At 37.2% G+C, this 22,768-nt stretch overlaps 1 protein-coding gene across 4 annotated transcripts in view; it reads right to left on the minus strand.

Moving 5' to 3' along the window:
- SYT1 (synaptotagmin 1) overlaps positions 1-22,768 on the minus strand; it is a 333,083-nt gene that overhangs the window by 121,971 nt on the left and 188,344 nt on the right. The gene's annotated exons all lie outside the window — the stretch shown is intronic.

Below are 22,768 nucleotides of genomic sequence, written 5' to 3' on the forward strand. Positions count from 1 at the left end.
CTTTATTTGAGTGCATATTACTGTACTGGGTGTGATGGCCAGGTGTTAGGCGTGGGGTGGCTACTGGAGTCTGTGAGAAGCTGCCAGAAGCCTCCCCCACGTCCCACAGAGCCAATTCCAGACGGCTCCCGGATGGACTCGTGTTGCCCTGAGAATCAGGCCTTTCTATATTGTTTTCATAATTTCTAACCAATTTCCCAGGAAAGTAACTAGAAACATAGATGTTTATACATTCCATTAAAGATATGCCTTTTGATGGATGTCTCTCATGGCCAGTGTGGTTCGGAAGGTGGTGACCTGACTATCCAATCCCTGGTCATTGTCGAATATCTATAAATGCTGAAAAGACAGAATAAACCTTCTTCTGCTTTCATTGCACTTCGAGCTGTGTCTGTGTGAATCATTTTCATGTCTGACAGTGACAGACTCGCTGCTGACCAAGACTGAGCCATCAGCAATGGTGGCAGCACCTCTGGGATAAGAAGGGAAAATACTGCTGGACAACAGCTAGTAGGGAAGAGGAGTGAGAATACGTGAGAGGAACAGCTGGGCTGACACGGAGGTCAGGGCAGAAGGAGGGGCAGGAGGTGCTCCAGGTGCCCAAGAAGAGATTCCCCAGCAGCCTGTGAAGGAGCCCACACTGGAGCATGGAGAACCTGAAGGGCTGTGACTCCAAAGGAACTCTGTGCTGGAGCAGGGTCCTGGCTGGAGCTGTGGCCCCATGGAGAGAGGAGCCCCCACTGAGCAGGTTTGCTGGCAGAACTGGTGACCCTGTGGAGGAGCCACTCTGGAGCAGTGTGTTCCTGAAGGACTGCACCCTGTGAAAGGACCATGCTGGAGCAGTTTGTGAGGAGCTATACCCCGTGAGAAGGACTCAAATTAGAGAAGTTCATGGAGTTCTGTCTCCTGTGGGAAGGACCCCAAACTGGAGCAGAGAAAGTGGGTGAGGAGTCCTCCCCTGAGGAGGAGGGAGGGTAGAGACAATATGAGATAGACTGTCTGCAACCACCATTCCCCATTCCCCTGCACTGCTGAGGAAATACAGAGTGAAATTAAGCCCTGGAAGAAGAGAGGGAGGAGGGAAGCTGTTTCAAGATCTGTCTTCATTTCTCAGTATCCTACTTTGCTTTGATCGGTAATAAAATTAAGCCAATTTCCCTAATTCAAGTCTGGAGCAATAGAGACAGACAAGACTCTTGTTCTTGACACAGAACAGCTGAATCTTTATTCACATAGTTCATATTTATAGATATATTAGAAGGTACAGTGTTTGAATATAATTGGTCAGCAAATCATTGAAACTCAGTTCATTGGTTGGTAATGGTATGTGTATATCAAACTTTTTCTACATATGTTTACATTTTTTCTTCACAGATTCTCACGGGATAGACTTCTTATTTTTACAGGTGCAAAGTGTCTTCCACAAGAATAGATTTTTATGCAAACTCATTCTTATTCTTATAATTCTTTTCTCACAGGAATTTATCAGGCTAGCTTAGCCATAGTAGCAAGGCCTGAACCATATTTTACAAGGCCTTTCTACTGTAAAGTTTTACCTTAAAGTCTGTTCACCAAAAATCTGTTTTGACTGTGACAGCAATAGGTGACTGATGTCTCCCTGTCCTTATCTTGATCTAGACACCTTTGGTTGTATTTTCCTTCCACTGTCCAGCTGAAGAGAGGAGGGACAGAGCAGCTTTGGTGGGAACCTGGCACCCAGCCAGTGCCAGCCTACCACAGTCACACAGCAAAGAATTTTTGGCTAGTGGGATGAAGATTAGAAGGTATGAAAGAAATTTTAGCAACACAAGAAGGCTAGCTGAAATGTTTGTTCAGGTTTTGAAAACATTGTTCTGATTTTCTGCTGCATCACAAATATCACTGATCTGACAAATTTCAGAAAACAGAGGCAGAAAGGGCTTGAAAAGTAACAAACATTCATTATTGCTCTGAGTATACAATTGCTCTCAGCCTCAAAAGACATTTGGCCATTGAGTTTTTCCTGAGAAATATAAACATCAACATAGGAATAAAACAGAAAACATCAAAATTGTAGGGCCGTAAGAGCACCTGACTGCATGTAATATGATGAATCATGGCCTTTCTCGTCTTACATGATTTTTTCATGGATGTTGCTAAGAGTGCTCAAATCACTAAATCAAGAGGAGAATTAGCTTTTTGTCATTCAACTTCAGTTCTAGGAGTCTGCAGTCATGAAGACCTGCAGGTGCAGACCTGACTGCATGGAGAATGAACTTTTTGAAATCATCATCAGCATTCTTATCATTAAACAGGGGTTCGTGTAGTGTGGAATACAAAAGCCATCCTCCAATATTGCTGTATGGTGAAAAACATTTTAGCAAAATAGGGGGTTGGTCTTGCTCAATTTGGTGAATATTTTGTAGCAATTTTATTGATGCAGCAGTGAATGAAGTGGTATTCTCTGCGTGCCCATCATTTCTATCCTTGCCCTCAAGTCCCTAGCCTAATAAAAAATCATGTTGATGTTGACACAGAATATGTATACAATAAAGCTTTATAAATATTTCATAAGCATGTGGTCTTAACTATTTCCCTGCAACAACATGGGAGCAGTTCATTATCAAAAGCAGACCAATGTGGATGGAAAGATTCCAGATAGGATCCATAAATTTGGCTTAAGCCCAAGTTATCTGTATTTCCCCAACTGCCTCACAAAACAACAACAGAAAAGCCCCCAAGTAGTACATAATTTGGGTAGTATGAAATAAGATGCCAGCTATTCCAGACTACGAGGCTTTTTCCATATGCTCTGATGAATGCCAAGTACTATGAAGCAAAACACGCAGAGTCATAAGCTGTAAACCCTACTGCTCTTTTATGTTATAGCATTTTGTCAGTGAATGTCAGTTAAATCAGAAAGAAAGTTGTGTATCATAATTAAATCAAAATTAAATTCCTTAATTATAATATATTGCTGAATTATTTCAGGCCTGGCAGTTGACTATTTTATTTAGCAATGGAAGACACAATTTGCAGTGATGACTTTCAGCTAATTAAAAATTAAGGCAAATGTAATTTATTTGCTTCTAGTTTTGTAACTATATTTTGAAAATACTTTTAAAGAACAAATTTGAGGCATTACACTTTCATTTACTTAAAAGGAGGAAAAATCAACAAAACAGACTATTCCTGTGATCTCCAGGAACAATCCTCAGTAGATTGCTGGTGCAGTTAGAGGTCACTATGTCTAATGAGGCATGCACAAATGGTTTGAGACTTGCCACAGAACCTTTGACCCTTACATGCCAATGACACAGTCCTGATATTTCAAAAAGGTGTGAAGGGGCTGAAAAAGAATCTTGACTCAGAAAAAGCTTTCTGCAAAGAGCACATGCCCACTTGCTTATAACATCTGATGGCTTTTGTAACTGTAGTGCCACAGCTTTCCACAATAATGGTGTAAGCACCCTGCTAGTGTTAGAGACTGCAGAATATGGAATAATTAGATTTTAAACTGTCCTTTTTAAAAAAAAGGGTGTTACTTGAATGCTGCAGTGCATCACTGAAGGTAAAGATCTACAAATCACTAGCAGATTATCTGACACTTATGGAAAGGTACTTGCAAGCAAAAATTTCTTCTAAGTTAAAAAATTAAATGTCATTCCACTCAACTATGATTTTCAGTTCAATGTTCACTACATTGTTTATAGTGCTGTGTATGAAACATTAATGTCTCATGTGCAACATCCAGTCATAAATAAGAGCACATTTGTAATCATAGATAGAAGTACAATTTAACTTACATGCTTTTATAAAACGTAGCATAGACTATGTTTCCTGACCGTGTCAACTCTTTGGCATACCACTGCCTATTCACTGACCAGTAGTGCCATATAGTTATTATAAGATATGTAAAATTAAACAATGGACAAACATATGGAATACTTCAAAGTAATGCTTGTCTCTATTTAGAAGTAGGTATGTGTTGACTGAAAATCCAGTTGAACCCTTGAGGAGACCAGGCATTTAGAACTTTAATGTTTCCTGTGCCAGAATAACTCTGACAAACATGAACTATCGGCTCAAACTTCTACATCATTTCAACACCATTTCCTCCGAAAATGAAGCATTTGAGAAATACACATGTACATGCTGGAGGTTTGCAAGAAGCAAGGTATTTTTTTTACGGAGGTACAAAGGATTGGCTGACTGCCTTAGCATGGGTTGTTGTGGATCCTGATGGGGAGAGTCCCACTGGAAAGCATCTCTTAAGAAAACTGTAATGCAGCAATGTCTCTTAGGAGAGGAGTAAAGAGGCATAAAACTTCAGACATGGATGAATACATAGCATTGAATAGATTCTGGAAATAAGAATTGAAAGAATGTGTTCAAAGGGCAACTGTCTGCAAACATTCTGGCATATGCAAAAGTAAGATGTGGGCAACTTGGGAAGACTAATCTCACGGGAAAGTTTAAACTTCTTTAAAATATAAACTGTATAGTCAGAAAATTAATGAGAACTCTGTGGGATGTCCACAGTGATTCATACAAAAGGGGAATTTTCTGGAATGAGCAAAACTCAAGAACAGTGTATCACCTTCTGGAAAATCATGGGGAGAATTATGGTGGCCTCACAAAAAAAATGAAAATAATAAAATGCCAAAGGGCAGCAAAGTTAATTGGTGTGTTTCTATGTGGTTAAATTACAGTAGGTGTAACACAGCAGCTGCTAAATACATAATCTTATAGGTGTAAAATTGGCAACATTTCTTCTGTATGGTGGATTTCAGACAATTTATATTTTCTTATTTCTCCTCTTATCTGCTGCATCCAAACTGCATGCAGGGAGATAGTAAACAGGTGAGACATACCACTCTGACCAAATAATTTCCTCCCAATGAAAAATTTTCTGGAAAGTGTCCTTTTACTTTACTGCCTCTTTTTTTTTTTTTTGCCATTCTAAAATTAAAATTAATGAAATTATTAAAAACATACAACCATAGTGTCGATATGAGTAGTTGTTTAAGTTTTCAAAAATAATTGTCATCATTCTTTCAATGTTTAATGCTGCAACTGTAGTACAGCTATTGACTATACTCAAGATGTAAATTGGGATCTATACTGTTAAATGGAAAGCTTATTATTTCCTGGAAAGCTTAACTTTTCAGAATACAAAACATGTTCAGCTCAGCAACTATGTCCAATGTATTGGAATAACAAAACTTATCCAAGAAAGCAGAAAAATCACACAGTTGTGTCCCATGATCATTTTTGTTTACAGCACCTGAGCACTGAAAGAGAAAGCAACTATTAGCTTTCAGTGCTGGTATACCCAGGGAAAGCAAGCAGTACTGCCAGAAAAAGGTATGCACCACATTGAAAATATAGCTCATTCCATTAGAGTGTTTTTGATGAAATTAATTCATTAGAAGATGGGATCATTAGCAGAATGCTTAAAGGTATCTACAATAAAGGATCACTTCTTAGATTTAAGCATTCTGGGATGTTAATAATACATTTTTTTACTTGTTCATCTTCCTACTAATGAAATGGGTTTTCTTTGTAACTTCAGTAAAGGACAGTTATTTCAAAAGACAAGCTCAGAAAAGAGACTTTCTTGGCCTTTTATAAAAATGGGACTGTAAGTACATTTTCAGAAGAATGGAAGGTCATGGTAAAGATGTATCAAAACAGCCTTTTCATGACTACCACAAAGGTTTACAATGCAATCCAGATTTAGTACTGCTTTAGATAAGGCACATGAAAGTCCAGCAGTTCATGAGGAAAAAAAAGTTCTGATGAAGAACCTTGGTGTGGGAATTCAGATGTCCTCTCTGTGCTTCTACCAAGGCACAAGAAATGTCCCAGCAACATCCCCACCTGCCCCAGAGTGATCCCTACACCTCTATCCATGGAAAAGAGACACTTCTCCTGCTGCTGTTTGTGACACATGAACTGAAACTTTCCAGATACCATCCGTACATCAGCTCTTCAACACTGCTTTCCAATGCTTGCTACTAACACCACACCAATACTCTCACTGGCTGAATGAACTGAATAAAAAAGATAAAGCACCTCAATCTTCTCCCCAAAGCCTATGGATACTTTATTGCTCAGTTTTAGCAATGTCCATGCCTGCATGTCCTGCCAAAGGAGTATCACTTGTCCTGGAGCAGGCTGGAGGAGCAGTGTTGCAGACAGAAACAGAACCATGAGCTGGTGAGCCAGGAGTGATGAGGACCCCAAAACATGGATGGCGAAACATCTGAGCCCAAGTTTACACAAGTGTGGGGGAAGAACAGCAGTCACATACCAAGTCAGGCAGAAGTGCTGCAACCTCAAAGCAGCAAAGAGAAGGAGAGCTTGGCAGAAATATTTTTTGACACTTAGTAAAAACTTTTTAGTTTTGAGGGCCAACAGCAAGTCTGACAGTTATCTCCATCACATTCCTGGAACAGGCAAAAAATCTTCCCATTATTAGACATGAGCTCCATATCAGTCTCCAGAATTTACTTAAAATAGAAACAAATATTTTTAGAAAAACATCTGAAAGACAATGACTTGATGGCCAAATATAAATGAATTCTTATGAGAAAGTGAAATATTCTAGATTTCCAGTCTAACATTCACATTGAAAACCTATTACTTGAGTATGTCTTGAGACTGTCCCTGTCTCTTCTCAGCCTAATTCACTTTTTTAGTATATCTGATAAATCTAGAAAATATGAAGAATAAGCATAGAATATTTCGCAGTTCTCTGTTCTGATAAAAATATTTTATTTAATTTAATTCATTTTAATGGAGCATTTCATGTCTAAGCATGTTTCAAAGCTAACCATATGTCACAGAAAACAATTTGTCCAGGGACAGAAAATCACCTGCGAATTTTTGGGAGGTATATGGACACTGTAAACACTGGGGAAAGACAAATTCTTCAGTCCACAGCACAAACTGCATGCTTCTCTTTCAGCTTCCTGCTCACCCATATGGCAGAACTTAAAGCACTTGAATACTTGAAGCATAAGGCTCTGAAATACCTTACACTAAAGTCTGTGGAAGAGAAACTTTGTCTCGAATTTTCAGGAGGCATCAGAGTCTGATATGGTATCTGTGAACAGCTAATCCCTATATTTTGCACTACCAAGCTATGCAAGATGGTATTTTCAGACTCAATCCTTAAACTGTTGATAAGACCACAATTAATTGAGAACAGTGAAGTTGACACTATTTTCTTTTGAGCTAAAAGCCGTAACTTTTTGACTGCACTTCAAACTTCTGCTCCTGCAATGCAGAAGAGCTCATGGGAGCCAGAGAATTCACAGCAGTTAGAGAGAAACGTCTCTGTTTAGGTCACATTGCAAAATAAGTCAAGAGGGGTGGGTCCCTTATGCACTACATAAATGCCTGACCATGTTCTGAAACTTTTATTATCTCCTAAGTATGATATCTCTTAGTCATGTGTTTCCTTTGCTATTTAGAGGTAATGGGGATAGAGACAGACCTGTGTCTCTGGATGTTGATGTTATTGTCATGTTTCAGCAGCAGTGAGGTTACCTGTCAAAGCTTCACAATATGTATAATTTAAACCCTCTGTCTTCGTCTACTACAGCAATTGCTGCTTTAAAATGTCTGAGCTCCTTGATAATAGCTAGTTATTAATAGAAATAAGGGAAAGAAACTACAGTAATTTCCTCCCACATGATCATTCTGTCATCTTTCACACTTGCATCTCATTTCCTGAAGCTGCAATCTGTGTTTCTACTCCTCTGGTATTTACTTTCAGACTTCCTTTATACAGCAGTGTAAGACAAAAGAATTTATACAAAAATTAGTGTTCAACTGAATTTAAGCATGAAATTCTAATGCAGTCCACAGAGTGCTCTTGCTGTTCCAAAATAATTTTAGAGTAATCTTACCAATAATGAAGCCCTTTACATCAATAATTTTTTTGTTGTTTACATTGCATAAAATCAATTTAGATTCCCATATGTGGCTCTTGTCCATTCAATAGCTCTAATAAGGCCTATAAACTAATGAAGTGCCATAGAGTTTAACTATGACATAGTAAAATTCATAAGGAACAACATAACAGAAACTGTAAAATAATACAGAGAAATATTAATAATATTCTTGCTTTGGAACAGCCTTAAATTCAATATTTCCCCTTTGAATTTTCTTTCTTATTAGTATTTCTTATATATCCCAATTTCTGTAGTCAGTAACCATGGGGCTAGAAAAATTAATTAGGTACATGCACTAAGGAACCAAACATGGGGAACTGAGATGTGCAGTTCAGGGCCACCTCTAACATTAGTTCAGTCTTGGACTTAGGCTGTGAAGTAATTGGCACCTCAGAATGTGATTCTGACAAATGACTATATAAAAATGACACCTTCTTTCTGAAAAGGATCTGCTCTCTACATATATTCAGTCATATATGCTGAATTTAATGAGTACCACATTTAACTTCATCATGGAGTGTTTTTTCCCCATTACATCCACAGTATTATAAAGCTAAGGAAGCAAGAAGAATGCAGTAAGATTTTATTCCTCATCTGCATCATGAATGCCATTACAAACTGAACTTCAAAGACCTTTGAGAACTTACTATAGATAACACAGTAAGCTCATGGAATATGGGCTACATCACTTGGTGGTAGGTGGGAAAGGGCAACAGCTCAGCTAGTTTTTCAGATCCTATGATAAAATTATGTTTATGGCATTTAGGAAAATGTAAATAGTTGGTATTTGGCATTAAAGATTTAGATGCATCACCCAAGTGTACTAATGGGAAAAATATCATGTGAGTGAATTTTGTAGATCAAACTTTGCAAATTCAGACTTTTCAGGTACACTTATTCTAGTTTTAAAAAAATCTCAGTAGGTCATCACACAGATCTCAGTCAGATGTGTAAAGTACCCATGTGTGCACAAATACATCTTTCTCTAAATGTATATATCATAGGTATATTCCTCCCAGGTGTGCATTAATTATACGCTACTGCTATTGCATGGAATCAAACAACACCAGTTTGCGTTTGACTCTTCTTGTGAACAGATGGGGGCGGCTGTAGGGAAATACATACTTTTCAGAAGTTGTGATGATGTAAAAAAGATTCTTTAGGGTTTCGTTCAGCCACATCATAGCAGTACTGCAATCATGCAGCAGTACTGAAACCATGAACAGAAGCTGACGGATTGTGACAGGTTCTGTTAATTGCAGCTACATGAAGATTACTGTTTCTTCAATGTTACCAGTGCAGGAAAGAAGAACGTGGGGACACAGGAAGCATCTGCACTTAGATTTGGTTTTAAATTAAAATATTCTCTAAAAAAAGTTATTTGATATTTATGGTTAATTACTATATGTAGATTTCTAAGACAATCTTATCAGTACATAGAAGTAAAATGGTGAAAATTGAAACTAATTGTCCCATAATGACTGATACTTTTTCCTCCTGTTGAGAATGATATGCCATCATCCAATAGCCTTCTGCACACAGCAGGAGGGAAAATTACCAATCAATTACATGACATTTAATTTCCAACTTGAAACATTTTTCTATTGAAAGAAGGAAGGCAAGAAATCCTAATTTGAGATTAATAACCATGCATTCCCTACAGTGTTTTCAAAAGACGTTTTCTAAAAAGATGCTCTTATGCATATCTGAATTTTTTTTAATAACCGATAACCCTAAAATGAGGCAGTTTATGAAGTATTAGTATAAGCACTGATTTCTGCTGTTAGCACAACTATTGCCTGTTCTGCAGTTATTTCTTCAAGTGATCAGTTTAGCAAGGATTCCCACCACAAGAATGTTGTATCCAGCTTATGCATGAGCAATACTAGAGAACAGAACTCCAGAATAAGGATGAGGAAGTAACAAAACGAAATAAAAGAGAAAACGACTTGGTTTTGTTGTTGCCATTGAAATAAAGTTATTTCATTTTTTAAATTTTTCATTATTAAATGAAATTAAGGGATTTTCATAGGTTTAAAACTTTTAGGGTTTTTGCATATGGAAATGCTTGGTGTGATCATATTCCCCTCTCTTCGGAAGAGCAGAGAAAGCTTGTATGATAAAGCTATGAATTCCCTTGGACAGATGACAGACTAAGACAGGTTATATTTAATGAGTGAGTCCTTATCACTGGGTTTTTCATACCCAGTGTTGCTACCTCCAAGGGAAGAGTCATCACTGTTCAGCTTTTGCAAAAAAGGACTTGCATGCCTGTCTTCAGACATCACCTCTAAGAAGGTGCTGGAGACAGTTCAGAGAAGAAGCAAAATTTATTAGTCATTTCTGTTTTTAGCACACCCTGCTGACTAGACAGCTTCTCACTCAGCATGCTGACTGCTGAGCAACCCATTTAGAGGTACTCACATCTTCCGGATATTGTACAGGAAGCTTACTCTGAAGCTGTGACACAGTCCAACGATGGAAGGACCATGGGTATTTATAAGCACAGCATCAGGAATTTTCTAATCCAACCCACAACCTCAATTTGCTCTGCTTTCATAAACAGAATGACAAAAGCAGTTTGAGTTGCTGCCTGACGGTATGGCCCTTCTGTGTCATGAATATTCCTGACCTCCATCTGGAGGTTTTGCACTGGTTTGAAAGAAACTTGGTGGACTGAGGCCAACTAAGATGCCTGGGCTGAATTCTGAAAGCAGCCCTTCTGTATGCCTCTTCCAGGATGGCAGATCCCAGAGCATCATGCCCTTTTAGACTGAGAGATGCATCTAAGCTAGATCTGGAAAACAGTCCGCAGCAGCATTCTGACTGAGGCAGTGATTGATAGATCATTCTGCCTCATTAGCCACTTACTGCTGCAGGAGGGCAACTAAGGTTAGTGTTACTGCCAAAACAACCTGAGGGAGCTAGAAATCCTACTTAATAGGCAAGGCTGATTTATTGCTATTGCTGGCTTTCCCAATTTTGTTCTGGACACTTCTTCCTTCTGACCCAGCAGAGTGCTCTTTGTTTTAAACCACTGATTCAGTACATGTTCAGGGGAAAGTGTTGTTCATCAAAAGCGTTTAAGGAGGATAATTCAGTTTTTCAAGTCTGTGGATGGAAACTTGAGCAACTTTTACTTAACTTATGGGTAATTAAACTTAGAACACTCTGAACAGCTCACTGGTTACAGGATGGTACAGGAATGTTATTTTTAATGCAGCCCAGTAGATACTGCTATTGCAGTTAAATCTCTAAGAGCTAAACACCTTGGAGCATGTTGTTACACATCCTAAGTTTTCATGTAGATTTAGCTGATTGAGTTAATTGTCCAACTGAGACATCAGAAGAAGGTCTGAGTGTACACTAAGTGCTATACAATTAACATTCATGCAGAAAGAAACAAGTTTTGAATAAGCAAATGAACATGAGCGAACCTAAGAGCTCTTTGTATAGACATCTTATTGATAGAATTTAAAAAACAATCTGTTATATTTCAGTTCTTAGTTTCTTGATGATCATGTTGTTTAATTGAATGCTTCAACTTTTGTGACGATTTTTTTGTTGTTTCCTTTTTTTCTCCCCTATTTTGTTTACTGTAGAAAATCTATCTATCTATCTATCTATCTATCTATCTATCTATCTATCTAATCCATATATAATCTATATATCTATCTATATTCAGATAAGGAATTATAATAATTTATTAGTCAATACCCATAATCTATAACCATGATCCATTTAAAACAGAAAACAAAAAAATTACTGATCATATTTGCGTAGGAAGGTAGGATTATCTGTTGTCACAGAATGAAGATAGTTATGTGTTCAGTTCCCACTTTTTTTTAGGTCACCATAACTAGTGTAAAATTATTCATCTTTATCCAATTTTCAGCTGAAAAATTTAACTTTTGCTGTTGTGTGATCTATGGCCTTCTGGGTGTGACAGAGCAGACTTGAAGCTAGGGAGAGTTTCAGCAGTAAGGGAATACATCTTCTGAGATCATGTGCTACCCACTGTTTGGATGGTGAACTTTGCCTACAAGGAGGATGACACACAGCAAGAGGTTCATGCCTTCTACTACTCAAGAGGAGTGGCCAGGATAAACAAGTGATAATTTTAACTTAATTTAGATCTTCTGGTAGCTGTTTTGCTTTTTTTGCCCTCTGTAATCTTTAAATCGAAGTGAATTGCTCTGGAAAAGGATGAGGGTACTGGGATAAACAGAAGCAGGATATAGGGAGGCTAGCATGAACTTAAACTGCTTTCAGTAGGTGGGTTTCTGCTTTATGACATGGGCATTTTGTCTTCATGAAAACATGTAAACACAGCACTGAACTCAAATTATAATGACAGCACTACTTGCAAGAGCCTGGTCCTCTATAATAAATGCAGAATTAATTATCAAAGAAAACCTTGGCTTCTTCTAAAAAACTTGTAGTTAAGAGCTGTCCAGAGATTACACCTACATTATAAAAAATGAGAACAAAATAATTCAACATGAGTGATGAAATTGTTTGCTTTATGTTTAGAAGAAAGTAATAAATAAGTCAGGATTTTCAAAGTTCTATGAAGAGGAAAGCTATTTGAGAGAAAGCACATGGATGCATTGTTCTGTAGCAGGGGCATTTGATGAGCTCCAAAAATCTCTTTGGAAGAGAAAAGATGTATTATGGTGTGTGAAAAGAAGAAATCTTCAATAACAGGCCGTTATCTAGTTGCCAAGGGCTGGTTCTCAATGAAAACAGAGCAGAATAGAATGGATAGTTTAAGCACTGTGAGGTAAAAGCAGAAAATTGGACTTAGAGCACAAGGGACATTCACAATAGAATGAAAGTGGATGCGCTAAAGTGTTAAGAATGTGACAAGAAGAAGATTATCATAAATGTGAAGAGACGAAAGTCAAAGTTTTGCCTTCACTTCAACAAAGCCCTTGGAGAAAAAAAAAGGGAATTACCCTGCTGGAATGTACATTAGCAAAGAGAAAAGAAAGATGACTTCAAGGTCATTTTAAACTAAGCAGCAACTACTAAACCTCTAATTACAAGCCTGCAATTCTTGTTTATTTATTAGCAATTGCCAGCAGAAAAGGAGATAAAAGCTTAGTCAACATAGTTTTGAAGTTCATTCTGTTCATATTTTTGCTGCCAAAAAGCAAATAGAGTAATTTAAAATTATTTAAACCTAGAAAACAAAGACAAGTTTGTAAACAGGAAAGTGTATTATCTAATTCTTTTACCACACATTAAATAGCATATTTTTCTTGTCTTGTGCAAAAAGCTAACAGCTTTAACTTTACAGAACACCTAAATAAACAAAAGCCAAAGCATCTCCCTGGAACTTAGGAACAAGTACAGCTTCCATGCTGTACACACATACAGTCCACTATTCGTTGAAGATATTAGCAAGCCTAGAGGCAAGGTGAGAAGCTCCCACCAAAAGCCCCTTCCTATTGAGACCCCTGCTAATGAAGCAACTGTGTTTCAGTCACTATCAGCTGTCACAGAAGACAGAAACACCATTTATGGCAAGGAGTGATATTTGTTTTTAATCCACAGACATAAGCCGTATCTGGAATTTTCATCACCTTCCCAACCATTTGAAAACAATAATTGTTATCTCTGTTAAATGCCTTCTCTTTCTAAACCAACACTCTCCAAATGCAAACTGTAGTCACAGCTGCAAAGGAAATCTACTGCCAAAATACACCACTGGGAGAGAAGAAAATATAGTGGCAGGTGGCTCTCTCCCAAGTGGAGAATGCCATCTCCCTGAAACACTGTTGGCTCTTATAGAAGAAATGTTAAAGAGCAAAGAACTGCAATATTAGCCAGGCATTGTCTGTCAGTGGATGCTATTAATGGAAACAAACTGAAGGCTGTACCTTTAGTAGAAAAAGATGGAAAGGCTAAGGAGGGCTGAAGCACTGGGATGCCTTTGCCTGCACACAAGGTAAAAGTAGTCAAAATTTCGTAAGGACATTTTTTTAGTTAGGTTGGAACTCAGCACTATTTTTTACTTCCCTCACTCATACATGTCTTTGTTGGGACTGACAAATGGGACTCCAGAAAAAGGGATGCAAAAAGTAATCCAAGCAGAAAGCAAAGCCCGAGCAGGAGTCAGAGCTGAAGTTGTGTACTCTTTCTGTTTGCAGATTCCTGACTAAAGCCCAGTGACTGCTTTACTAGGTGTTTGCCTATCCCACATCCCAGTCCCATGAGTTTATCATCAGCAGGGCACAGTTTAAGGAATCAAGCTCAGGGAGGTGTTGTAGCTCCTTAGTGCAGCTCCACCAAGCAAACTGTGATGGCACAACACCTCAAGAAATACATGTTCTCTGTGACACAGGAACAGCTCAACACAGCAGCTTTGTCTCTGATAGAGTGGACTCAATTAAAAGTGGGTATCTACAAGGTGAGACAGTGCAGCTGAGAACTGCCCTACAATACAAAGTCCTCTGGTCACAGAGCTCACTTCAGAGGGAACTTACCTACAGCTGTGCCAAGAGAACACTTAAGTTATCATCTGAAGCTCTCAAAAGACACTCCTGAAGCCTTTATATTTCTACCTTTTATCTAGCATAACAAGAACCTATAGTTATATTCTCATATATTTTACTGGGTCCTTTGCAATGCTCAAATCAAGAACTTTTAGATTTACAGTACAGCCACCTTCCAGCTCATTTTAGTATTACCAGTAGTAGATTCTGAATCTAGTCTTTGCCTTGTTACAAAATCACTTGTAAGACAGCAGGGAAATAAATGGATATTGGAGTCTTAAGTACCTACATTCTGCTTACAAAAGGCAAGCAGTGCCTAGCATTTACAGCAGGGATTAAAAACATGATAGTCAGGTACATTTATTTCTTCTCTATGCAATTATTTCTAGCAGGCAAATTTTAACTTTGCTTCTTTTTGTCAAAGTCTACTCACACTCTGTGACAAACCATCCTGGAACAAAATGGGCCAATGACACCTGCTGTGAAATCAGAATCTGATCAATCATAAAGGTTGTGAATTATGTTGAAATATACTGACTAGCCTAAAAGGTTTTTAGGGCTGCCTTTATACTTTTATCTACGTGCAGGCAGTGACATGTAACAGGCCTTCAGTCTGGGTATCATTACTAGCACATTGTGGTGCATTGAAGGAACATCTGCATGCAGGAGAGGTTAGACACATACACTCACTTTTTATCACCTGATATCCCATCACAATCTGCATTAACATTTGGTTTTTCTTTTACTTATTTGGTGGTTTTAGCCTCTTCCCTTTGCTCATGGCACTTTTTTCACTCTCCTCTTCTTTATCCTGGTGTGTGACTCACACTATCCTAAGAATCACATTTCCCTGCTTCATTAACCAACTTTATTCTATCTCTTTAGATACCTTCTCTAGAAATATTTCCGTTCTCTATATTCTTCCCATCTATCTGTATCTCTATCCCCGCAGTCACCGTGCAATCTTAATAGATTTAGCTATTCATGCCTTTGAAAAATCTCCTCCTACACCTTCATAATTCTCCTGCTATGCAGCAAAACTCTTGTTTTACTTTTAACTCCCCTTCCTCTCATCACCTCTCCCTTCCTGCCTCTGTTCTATTTATTCAGTTTCGCTTATCTAACTGAGGCCATAGTTATGTCAGCAGATCTCTGCAGAGCAGACATGTCAGCAGAACTTCTAAGCTATGTCATTATTCTGATAGAAACAGTTTTTGTCAGCATATATTACCCAATTTCAGGAGATGGTGTAACTGCACCAGCAAACGCGCCTCCTCTTCAGCACTTGTTCTTCCTACACTCGTGGTGCTGATGGGTCAGCAGTTACAGAACAGTCAGGCTGTTCAGCCACACTTGTCAGACAGCCCTTGGTGCAGAGACTTTACTTTTAGAACAACAACAATGATAAAGCAACAAAAAATGGTATTTATGGTGTGGGAAGAAAATCTGCTTGAATACATGCATAGATCCTGATATACTCTGTGTCTATCTAAATGGGTTAAGGAAGGGGCTCAGTTTGCAGAGTAAGCTGCTCAGCACTTCAGCAGAAGGAAATAAATATATTCATTTAGAATAGTTGGAATGAATTAAAACCAGTTATTCTCAGGTCTCTTTTCATAAGTCACAACTACTTAGGAGTGATGGAAATTTTAATTTTAAATGGCTCTTGTTAGAACACAGGACTGTAAAAAGATTTGTGTAAGAAAAGACATTACAATAGCATAGAAGACAATGGACTGTTTTTAGCAAGCATGTTCATCTAATTGTGTTTTTCAGCCTAATAATGCCGTACAAAACTTAATTGACTATACTTTGAGCCCACCACTTCCAATGGAAGCTAGTACTGAAAAGGTAAAAGGAAACTGGATCTTGATAAAGGGGATCAGGGATGATTTTTAACTTTTGTTAATACAGATCTCTGTAAACTCTTTCAGGTTTATATTCCAAAAAGCTTCTTAGATTATGCTCTAGGCATACACAAGAACCTCTCTATCCTGGGACATGACAGTGAAAGAAAGTATTTTGTGTAAACAGAATGTACTGGATGTGTCCTCTGGGAAGAGAACTGTAATGTGACCTAAACAGTCTTCTCCCACTCTCTTTGAAGCCACTTTCACAACCCTCGTTCTCATTCTCAAAGTTTCATTCCTTTGTCCACTTATAAAACTGTCAGCAGTAAAGGATTCGAAGTAACTTCCCGTGACAGATTTCTACACAATAAGCCAGTTAAGGATTTCTTGCATGCCTGTTTGAAGCATTTGATTCTAAATACTGCCAGCCAATATATACTACATTGGATAGGTAGTAACCTATTTTATACTAGATGGAATATAGATTTAATCTAGCATAGTAAATCTTTATAATTCAGTATGAACAGCACTTGGCCACATTCCAAGTCTACATTTCTATTGTGTTCTTTATACACAAAACATGAATCATGGTTAGGCCCTGTAAACATGGGAAAGTAATAGTCATCCAACTCATCTTCATCTAATTACACTAAAATGGCTATAATGTTCAAGAAGCCGAGAAGTTAAACAACCCAATTCACTTCTGATGTCACAATAACTGCTTGTTCCACCCTACAGTAATGCATTGCATGCTGCTTTGAAGTAATTTTAAGTGTCACCATCTAGTGCCTAGTATATTCAAGGCCAGCTATAGTTTCTTGTCTGTTTCTGCATGTTATCCCTTCCTTCAAATAAAATTTTCAATTTTTATTGCCTGGTGTGGATTTTTTTGCTTGTTTGGTTTGGTTTGTTTTTATTGAGAAAGACAGGGATATACATCAGAGGAAGAAGGAAGAGTTAATGTTTGAAAATCTCTTCACACATTAGCCACTCAGTATTAGTCACAAGTCCTTGTTCTCAATGCCTGAAGACAGTATTTTTTGAGTACATCTTAAACTGCAGGTTGTGGCAAATCTGTTATGCTTTTGGTAGACCTGATTGAAATGCTCTGCTGTTTAAAGAGAATGTAAGTAGTTAAAAATGGGATTCTGATTGTATGAAAGAATCACCTTCCTTGTTTTGGGAGCAGCTATGAGAACCGTAAGAATCAAATACATACTTTCATTAAAATTCAGATTTTGTAACTGAGCTGAGTTCTGGGCAGTGAAACCATACCTGTCCAATACAGAGAAGCACAGTTTTTAACCAAGAAAACCCATCTGTGGTGAAAAAAAATGAAGCAAAATCTATTCTGACATTTTTGTAATGCTGTACAGCTTGTAAACTGTGCAGCAGTGGTTTTTTTTGTGTGTTCAGTTTCCTAGCACAGAGGAGACACTTTCTGTGACATACTACATAATCATTGAAAGAGCAAACTGGTGAAAATTAATTCCACAAGCTGTAAGCATTGGACATAGTTCAAAGATTTTACAACACTCACAAATTTAACAACCTCAAATTTTTCCCTTGAAAACAGGAAAAAAACATGTAAGACTTAAAGGTGCCAGGAGAGTAAGACTAAAACTGCTTGCAAATTCTACCTTTGAGTATGACATTCTGATATTTCTATTTGTTCATATCAAGATGCTTATGTTTCAAAATTAAAAATAATTTTTACTCAGTAATTTTTTGGCTTTATACTAATAGGTCTAAGTAGGCCATTATTTCAGTCTTAAACATAAAACAGGTTTCAAAACAGAAATTGCAGTTTGTTTTGGGTATTTTGAGAAGTCAGACAAAATATTTGTAATATAAAATACTGCAAAATTTAGTAAGAATAGATTAGCAATGGCCTGTGGTATTTAATTCACATTTTAAATTCCTAATTTAAGTCATTAATTTGTAAAGACTTTAGATTTGTACATCTGTGAGAGCTGAGAGTTAATAAAAAATTTACAACTTTATAAAAACTCCTAGTGGATTTTCACCTGCTAACAGAGCAAGTATTTCCAGCAGAGGGTATAATATTGTCACATTTATTACACATGCACTAATAAAGCACTTCAGTGCTAAAATTTATTTATGTCAACACATACTGCTGACAGAAATTTGAAATCATGACAGCACATCAGATTTTCTTTTGATTTGTGTTTCAGTGAATTCTGATATATAGAACATAGATTATTTTAGGATACTTCACATCTTTAGTGACGTGGCATGATAAAAACAATATGCAATCATATTAAAACTATCACTAGCTACAAACTGTAGGCATCAAAATTGTCATTTTAGCTTATGTTTTGTATTTCCCATCTCCCAAACATTAAGAAGACTTCTCAGGATTTATGCAAGATAGGTCTCTCTCTAAAGACACATTTATAGTAGCGTTTTTATTGTCTACATTCTAGAGGTCTCATATGATTTGATTCCCAAAATATCTTATCAGAAATCTTGATTTCTAATTCATCTTTGAAGTTTGGATGCATTTTTCATAAGTTCTAAAAATAAGGAGTTCTGTCTTTTGCAGAGGCATGTCATGCATATGTATGAAGGCACTGTGACAAAATTCCAAGGCATTTTAAGAAATGTAAATGGAAGGGAAAACATAGTATCAAATTATGATGCAGCATTTTAGTCTTTAACATATGGGGAACCTTCAAGTATATCAATATAATTATGGGCAGCCTAGTGACAATGGCAGAAAAAACAGGGTCATGCCCTGGTGTTACAGACTGGAGATTGCTACAGGTATAGTCTAAAAGTGAAGTACTCATTTTCAGGAGCATAACATCTGATGGGAGTTTGTGGATGACCTTAAACATGCTATCCAAATTACACTGGAAAACAAGCACAGAGGAAAGAACAAAGCTTCTGAAAGCTGCTGTTCTTGAGGATGACTGATCCATACCAGTAGTGCAAGTTTACGTAACTTTTTCCATGGTGAAAGAACTTAGTCTGTGTCAGATGGGCAAGGTCCTATGAATGAGCAAATTTATATTAAATATATAGATAAAAAGTCTGGGCTGATTTCAGATGCAGGTTGCCTTCTCCCTTTTATAGGTGATGCAATCTCAGATTAGAACTAGCATCTGTCCACTTCCATTCCTCCTAGTGCAGAGGGAATTCAGTACTACTGGTGATGGGAAGCAGAACAATCTGCAGGGAAAACGCTAATCTAGAACTGCCTGATGGGAAAGAGAAGGAAATCCTGAAAGGGGTAAACATCAAGGGATAAAACCATAGGATAAAGAACTTAAAAAGTGCTAAAGGTAGTAAAATAGTCATGGAAGAAGGTGACAGACAGAGAGGTGTGATTATTGAGCGCAATTCAGGAGAGAGAACAGGAAAGCAAAAGGAGAACAAAATGGGAGAACATTCTAAGAGAAAAGTTAAAATATGGAAGATGGGAAAATGCAACAAAAGAATTCCATTTTTACAAGCCCTATGAAAAAGTCACAAGAAATAAAGTAAAAATTGCAAGGAATGAATAAATAAAAAATTCACAATACTGAGGTTCTTCCACGTGGTCTAGGTATTTTAATCACCATGCTTAGAACACATTCTATATGTCCCTCAGTTTAACCAGTGAGAAGTCTTATTTTGATCCCTCCTGCTGTGTTGCACATAGGTAAAACCTTACAAAAGGAAGGCCTTGTAAAACCATGGCTCAGCCCCTGCTACTTTGGCTAAGTAGAAAAGGACTATGGGACAGAGAGTCAGCTCAATTAGAGGTAGAAAACAAGTGATGTAACCATGGTGTGTTCCCATTGTGGTGTATGGTGGTTGGTTGAAGGATGTTTGCTATGATTTAAAACTGTAGCTGATAATGGGCTAACTGCTTAACAAAGCTTGGCTTTTGCAATAAAGCAGCTCTCCTCTGCACCTGGGAACGCTCTGCTTCACACACTATTGCACAGTATTATTGAACATGCTGGCTTTCACTATTTAAATATTACATATTAAATATTAATTATTAAATATTAAACGTTGCATATTTAAATAGTGAAAGAAGGAGAAAGAGAAATAATTATTTTTACTTTTTGCCAGAAAGCACCACCCAGGCACCATCTCGCCAGCAGGAGAAGCAGAGCGAGCAGGACACTTTCCGAGCCCCATTCAAGGCTTCTGCTCTGTCACAGGACTGGGGAATTTTTGCTGGATTCTGCCCATTAGCTGCTATGATCCCTGGTGACCCACTTCTGGTCTGTGCCTCCTAGCCACTAAGTAATCCTGCTCTAATCCGTGCCTCTAGAAACCAAGAAGATTGGCTTGTTTGGCACAAAGGTTCATTTAAAGCCATCAAATTTTATGAGGCAATTTTAAATGGGCTTTCATGTTGTATTTATAAATACAACTTTGTTATGAATTCTCTTTACATAATCTTCATTCATCCTTCACAGTTGGCCATTATCACACAATATTAAGCACTTTTTCTGAAACCAGCTCCCCAGTTTATAGCAGCAAATGAAGCACCCACGTTTGTACATTCTGCACAGTTTGTAATGGAGCTGTCTAAAAATTCCTAGATACAGCAAAAAACAGCATGCTGTCCACCACATACAATGCTGCAATGACCTTCTGTATTTCCTTTCATATGTCCTCTGTGAGGACCAGAAAATGTTCTGAATAGAAATAATTCCACTAGGAAATCCATTTTCCAAAACAAAGAAAACAACAATATAAGCAGTTCAACAAATAAAACCCTACTCCTATCTCCATTCTATTGTTTTTAAGTAAACCAATGTGGAAAAAATCTCATCTGTGCCAAAGTCAAAACTTCATGTTAACCATAGAAAAAATTAGACAACACTTTACCTTCACACAAGAGCAATAAGAATATTGTACATTTGTAGCAAAAAATGCTTTTGCTTAAGAAAACTTCAATATAGTAGAGTATCTTGGTAAAAATATATAAAATTATGATTTATATATGTAGAGAGATATATTTCTTTGTCAAACCTCAAAATAAATGCATCCTCAATCTCTAAAAGAAAAGGTCCAAACAGAAATGGAAGGAAATGAGCAGAAAAATCTACAGAGATTTTCTTTGGGTCCATAGAATGTAACTGAAAACAAGAAATCTCATCCTAAACACTACAAATACAGAATTCTGGAACAGCCATAAATACAATATAGTAATAAATTATATGAGCATTTAAATAATTTAATGATTATGCAGAAAAAATGTATTTCTCAGTTACTAGTGTATTCCAGAGAAATTGAAATCACACTGTGATTGGAGCCAGCCTTCTGCAAACCTTACTTATCCTTACTTATTCACAGGTGTTGGAGATCTTAATCCAAGATCAACAAAAGAGGTTGATAGCTTATAGAAAGGGAAACCCAACAAAAGACTGAGTTGCTATTTTGTAAACACCTCTGAAACAGTACAATCCATGACATTTTGAAAACAAAACAAAATTAAGCCAATTGAAAGGTATGAGAAAAAGTTTTACAATTGCTGTTGTTCCACTAATCAATATGCTTATGCTGAGGTGTACTGTCCAGGACATGTAAATTAAATTTTAAAAGTAATTAGATCTCAAGGGGTGTAAAAATCTTAACAATGAATACGAAATATTTTAATAAAAATGGACATGTCTTTTGAACTTGTTCTCATATATAGTGACTGTGCAATAAAACAAACCAGACCAAAAAATCTGTGGTAAAATTGAGAATTGTAAGGAGATTATATAAGTCTTTAAATATGTACTATATAACAGACTTAAGGGACAAAAACTCACACAGAAGTAGTGGAAGGTATCTTCTAAAATGTTAAATATTATGTAAGGACTTCATATCTGGATTTTTTATGACAGATATTACAATAAATTTTAAGGACTAACTAATTAGACCACGGAGGGACTTCGGTCAAACTAAGAATTATTCTGGTCTGATGTAGCAGGTGGTCTGGGAAATGCTATTTCAAGTCAGGAATGAAGACTACTTGGTGGAATGTCATGCAGATTTCATATAGTAGAAAGAAAATTTATCTGGCCCAGAAAGGTAAAATTATGTGGAAGTGGAACTTGTGGAAATTGAGTTTATTCTTTTAATTAAAGATGCTGTAGAAGATGACCTGAACAACATCAACCATAAATATTTGATTCCATGTAATAGTCCATATCCTACTACATTATGACACCTCCTTCACAGTATTCCATTTTCCTCAAAATGACTAAAGGAACTTTTCTTCCAAAAAGGTGATAAAAGTGGATAAACTGTGGCAAGGTCCTTAGAATTTTATCCTGCCTCTGTATTAAAGCTACCAAGTGAAGCAGTGGTTCAGATGCTACAAATAAAGAAGACTTTGGATATTCTGATGTACACAAAAAGGACAGAGAATAAGGACAGTAAATAGTGATTCAGTGCTTTATTTTTTTTTGGGTGAAAGGCACCATCTCTTTCTATGAAGCTATCGAGTTCCACACGATCA

Source organism: Pseudopodoces humilis, chromosome 5 (assembly GCF_049639895.1).
Source record: "Pseudopodoces humilis isolate 2021_Gansu_Grassland_sample_001 chromosome 5, ASM4963989v1, whole genome shotgun sequence".
NCBI classification, from domain to species: Eukaryota; Metazoa; Chordata; class Aves; order Passeriformes; family Paridae; genus Pseudopodoces; species Pseudopodoces humilis.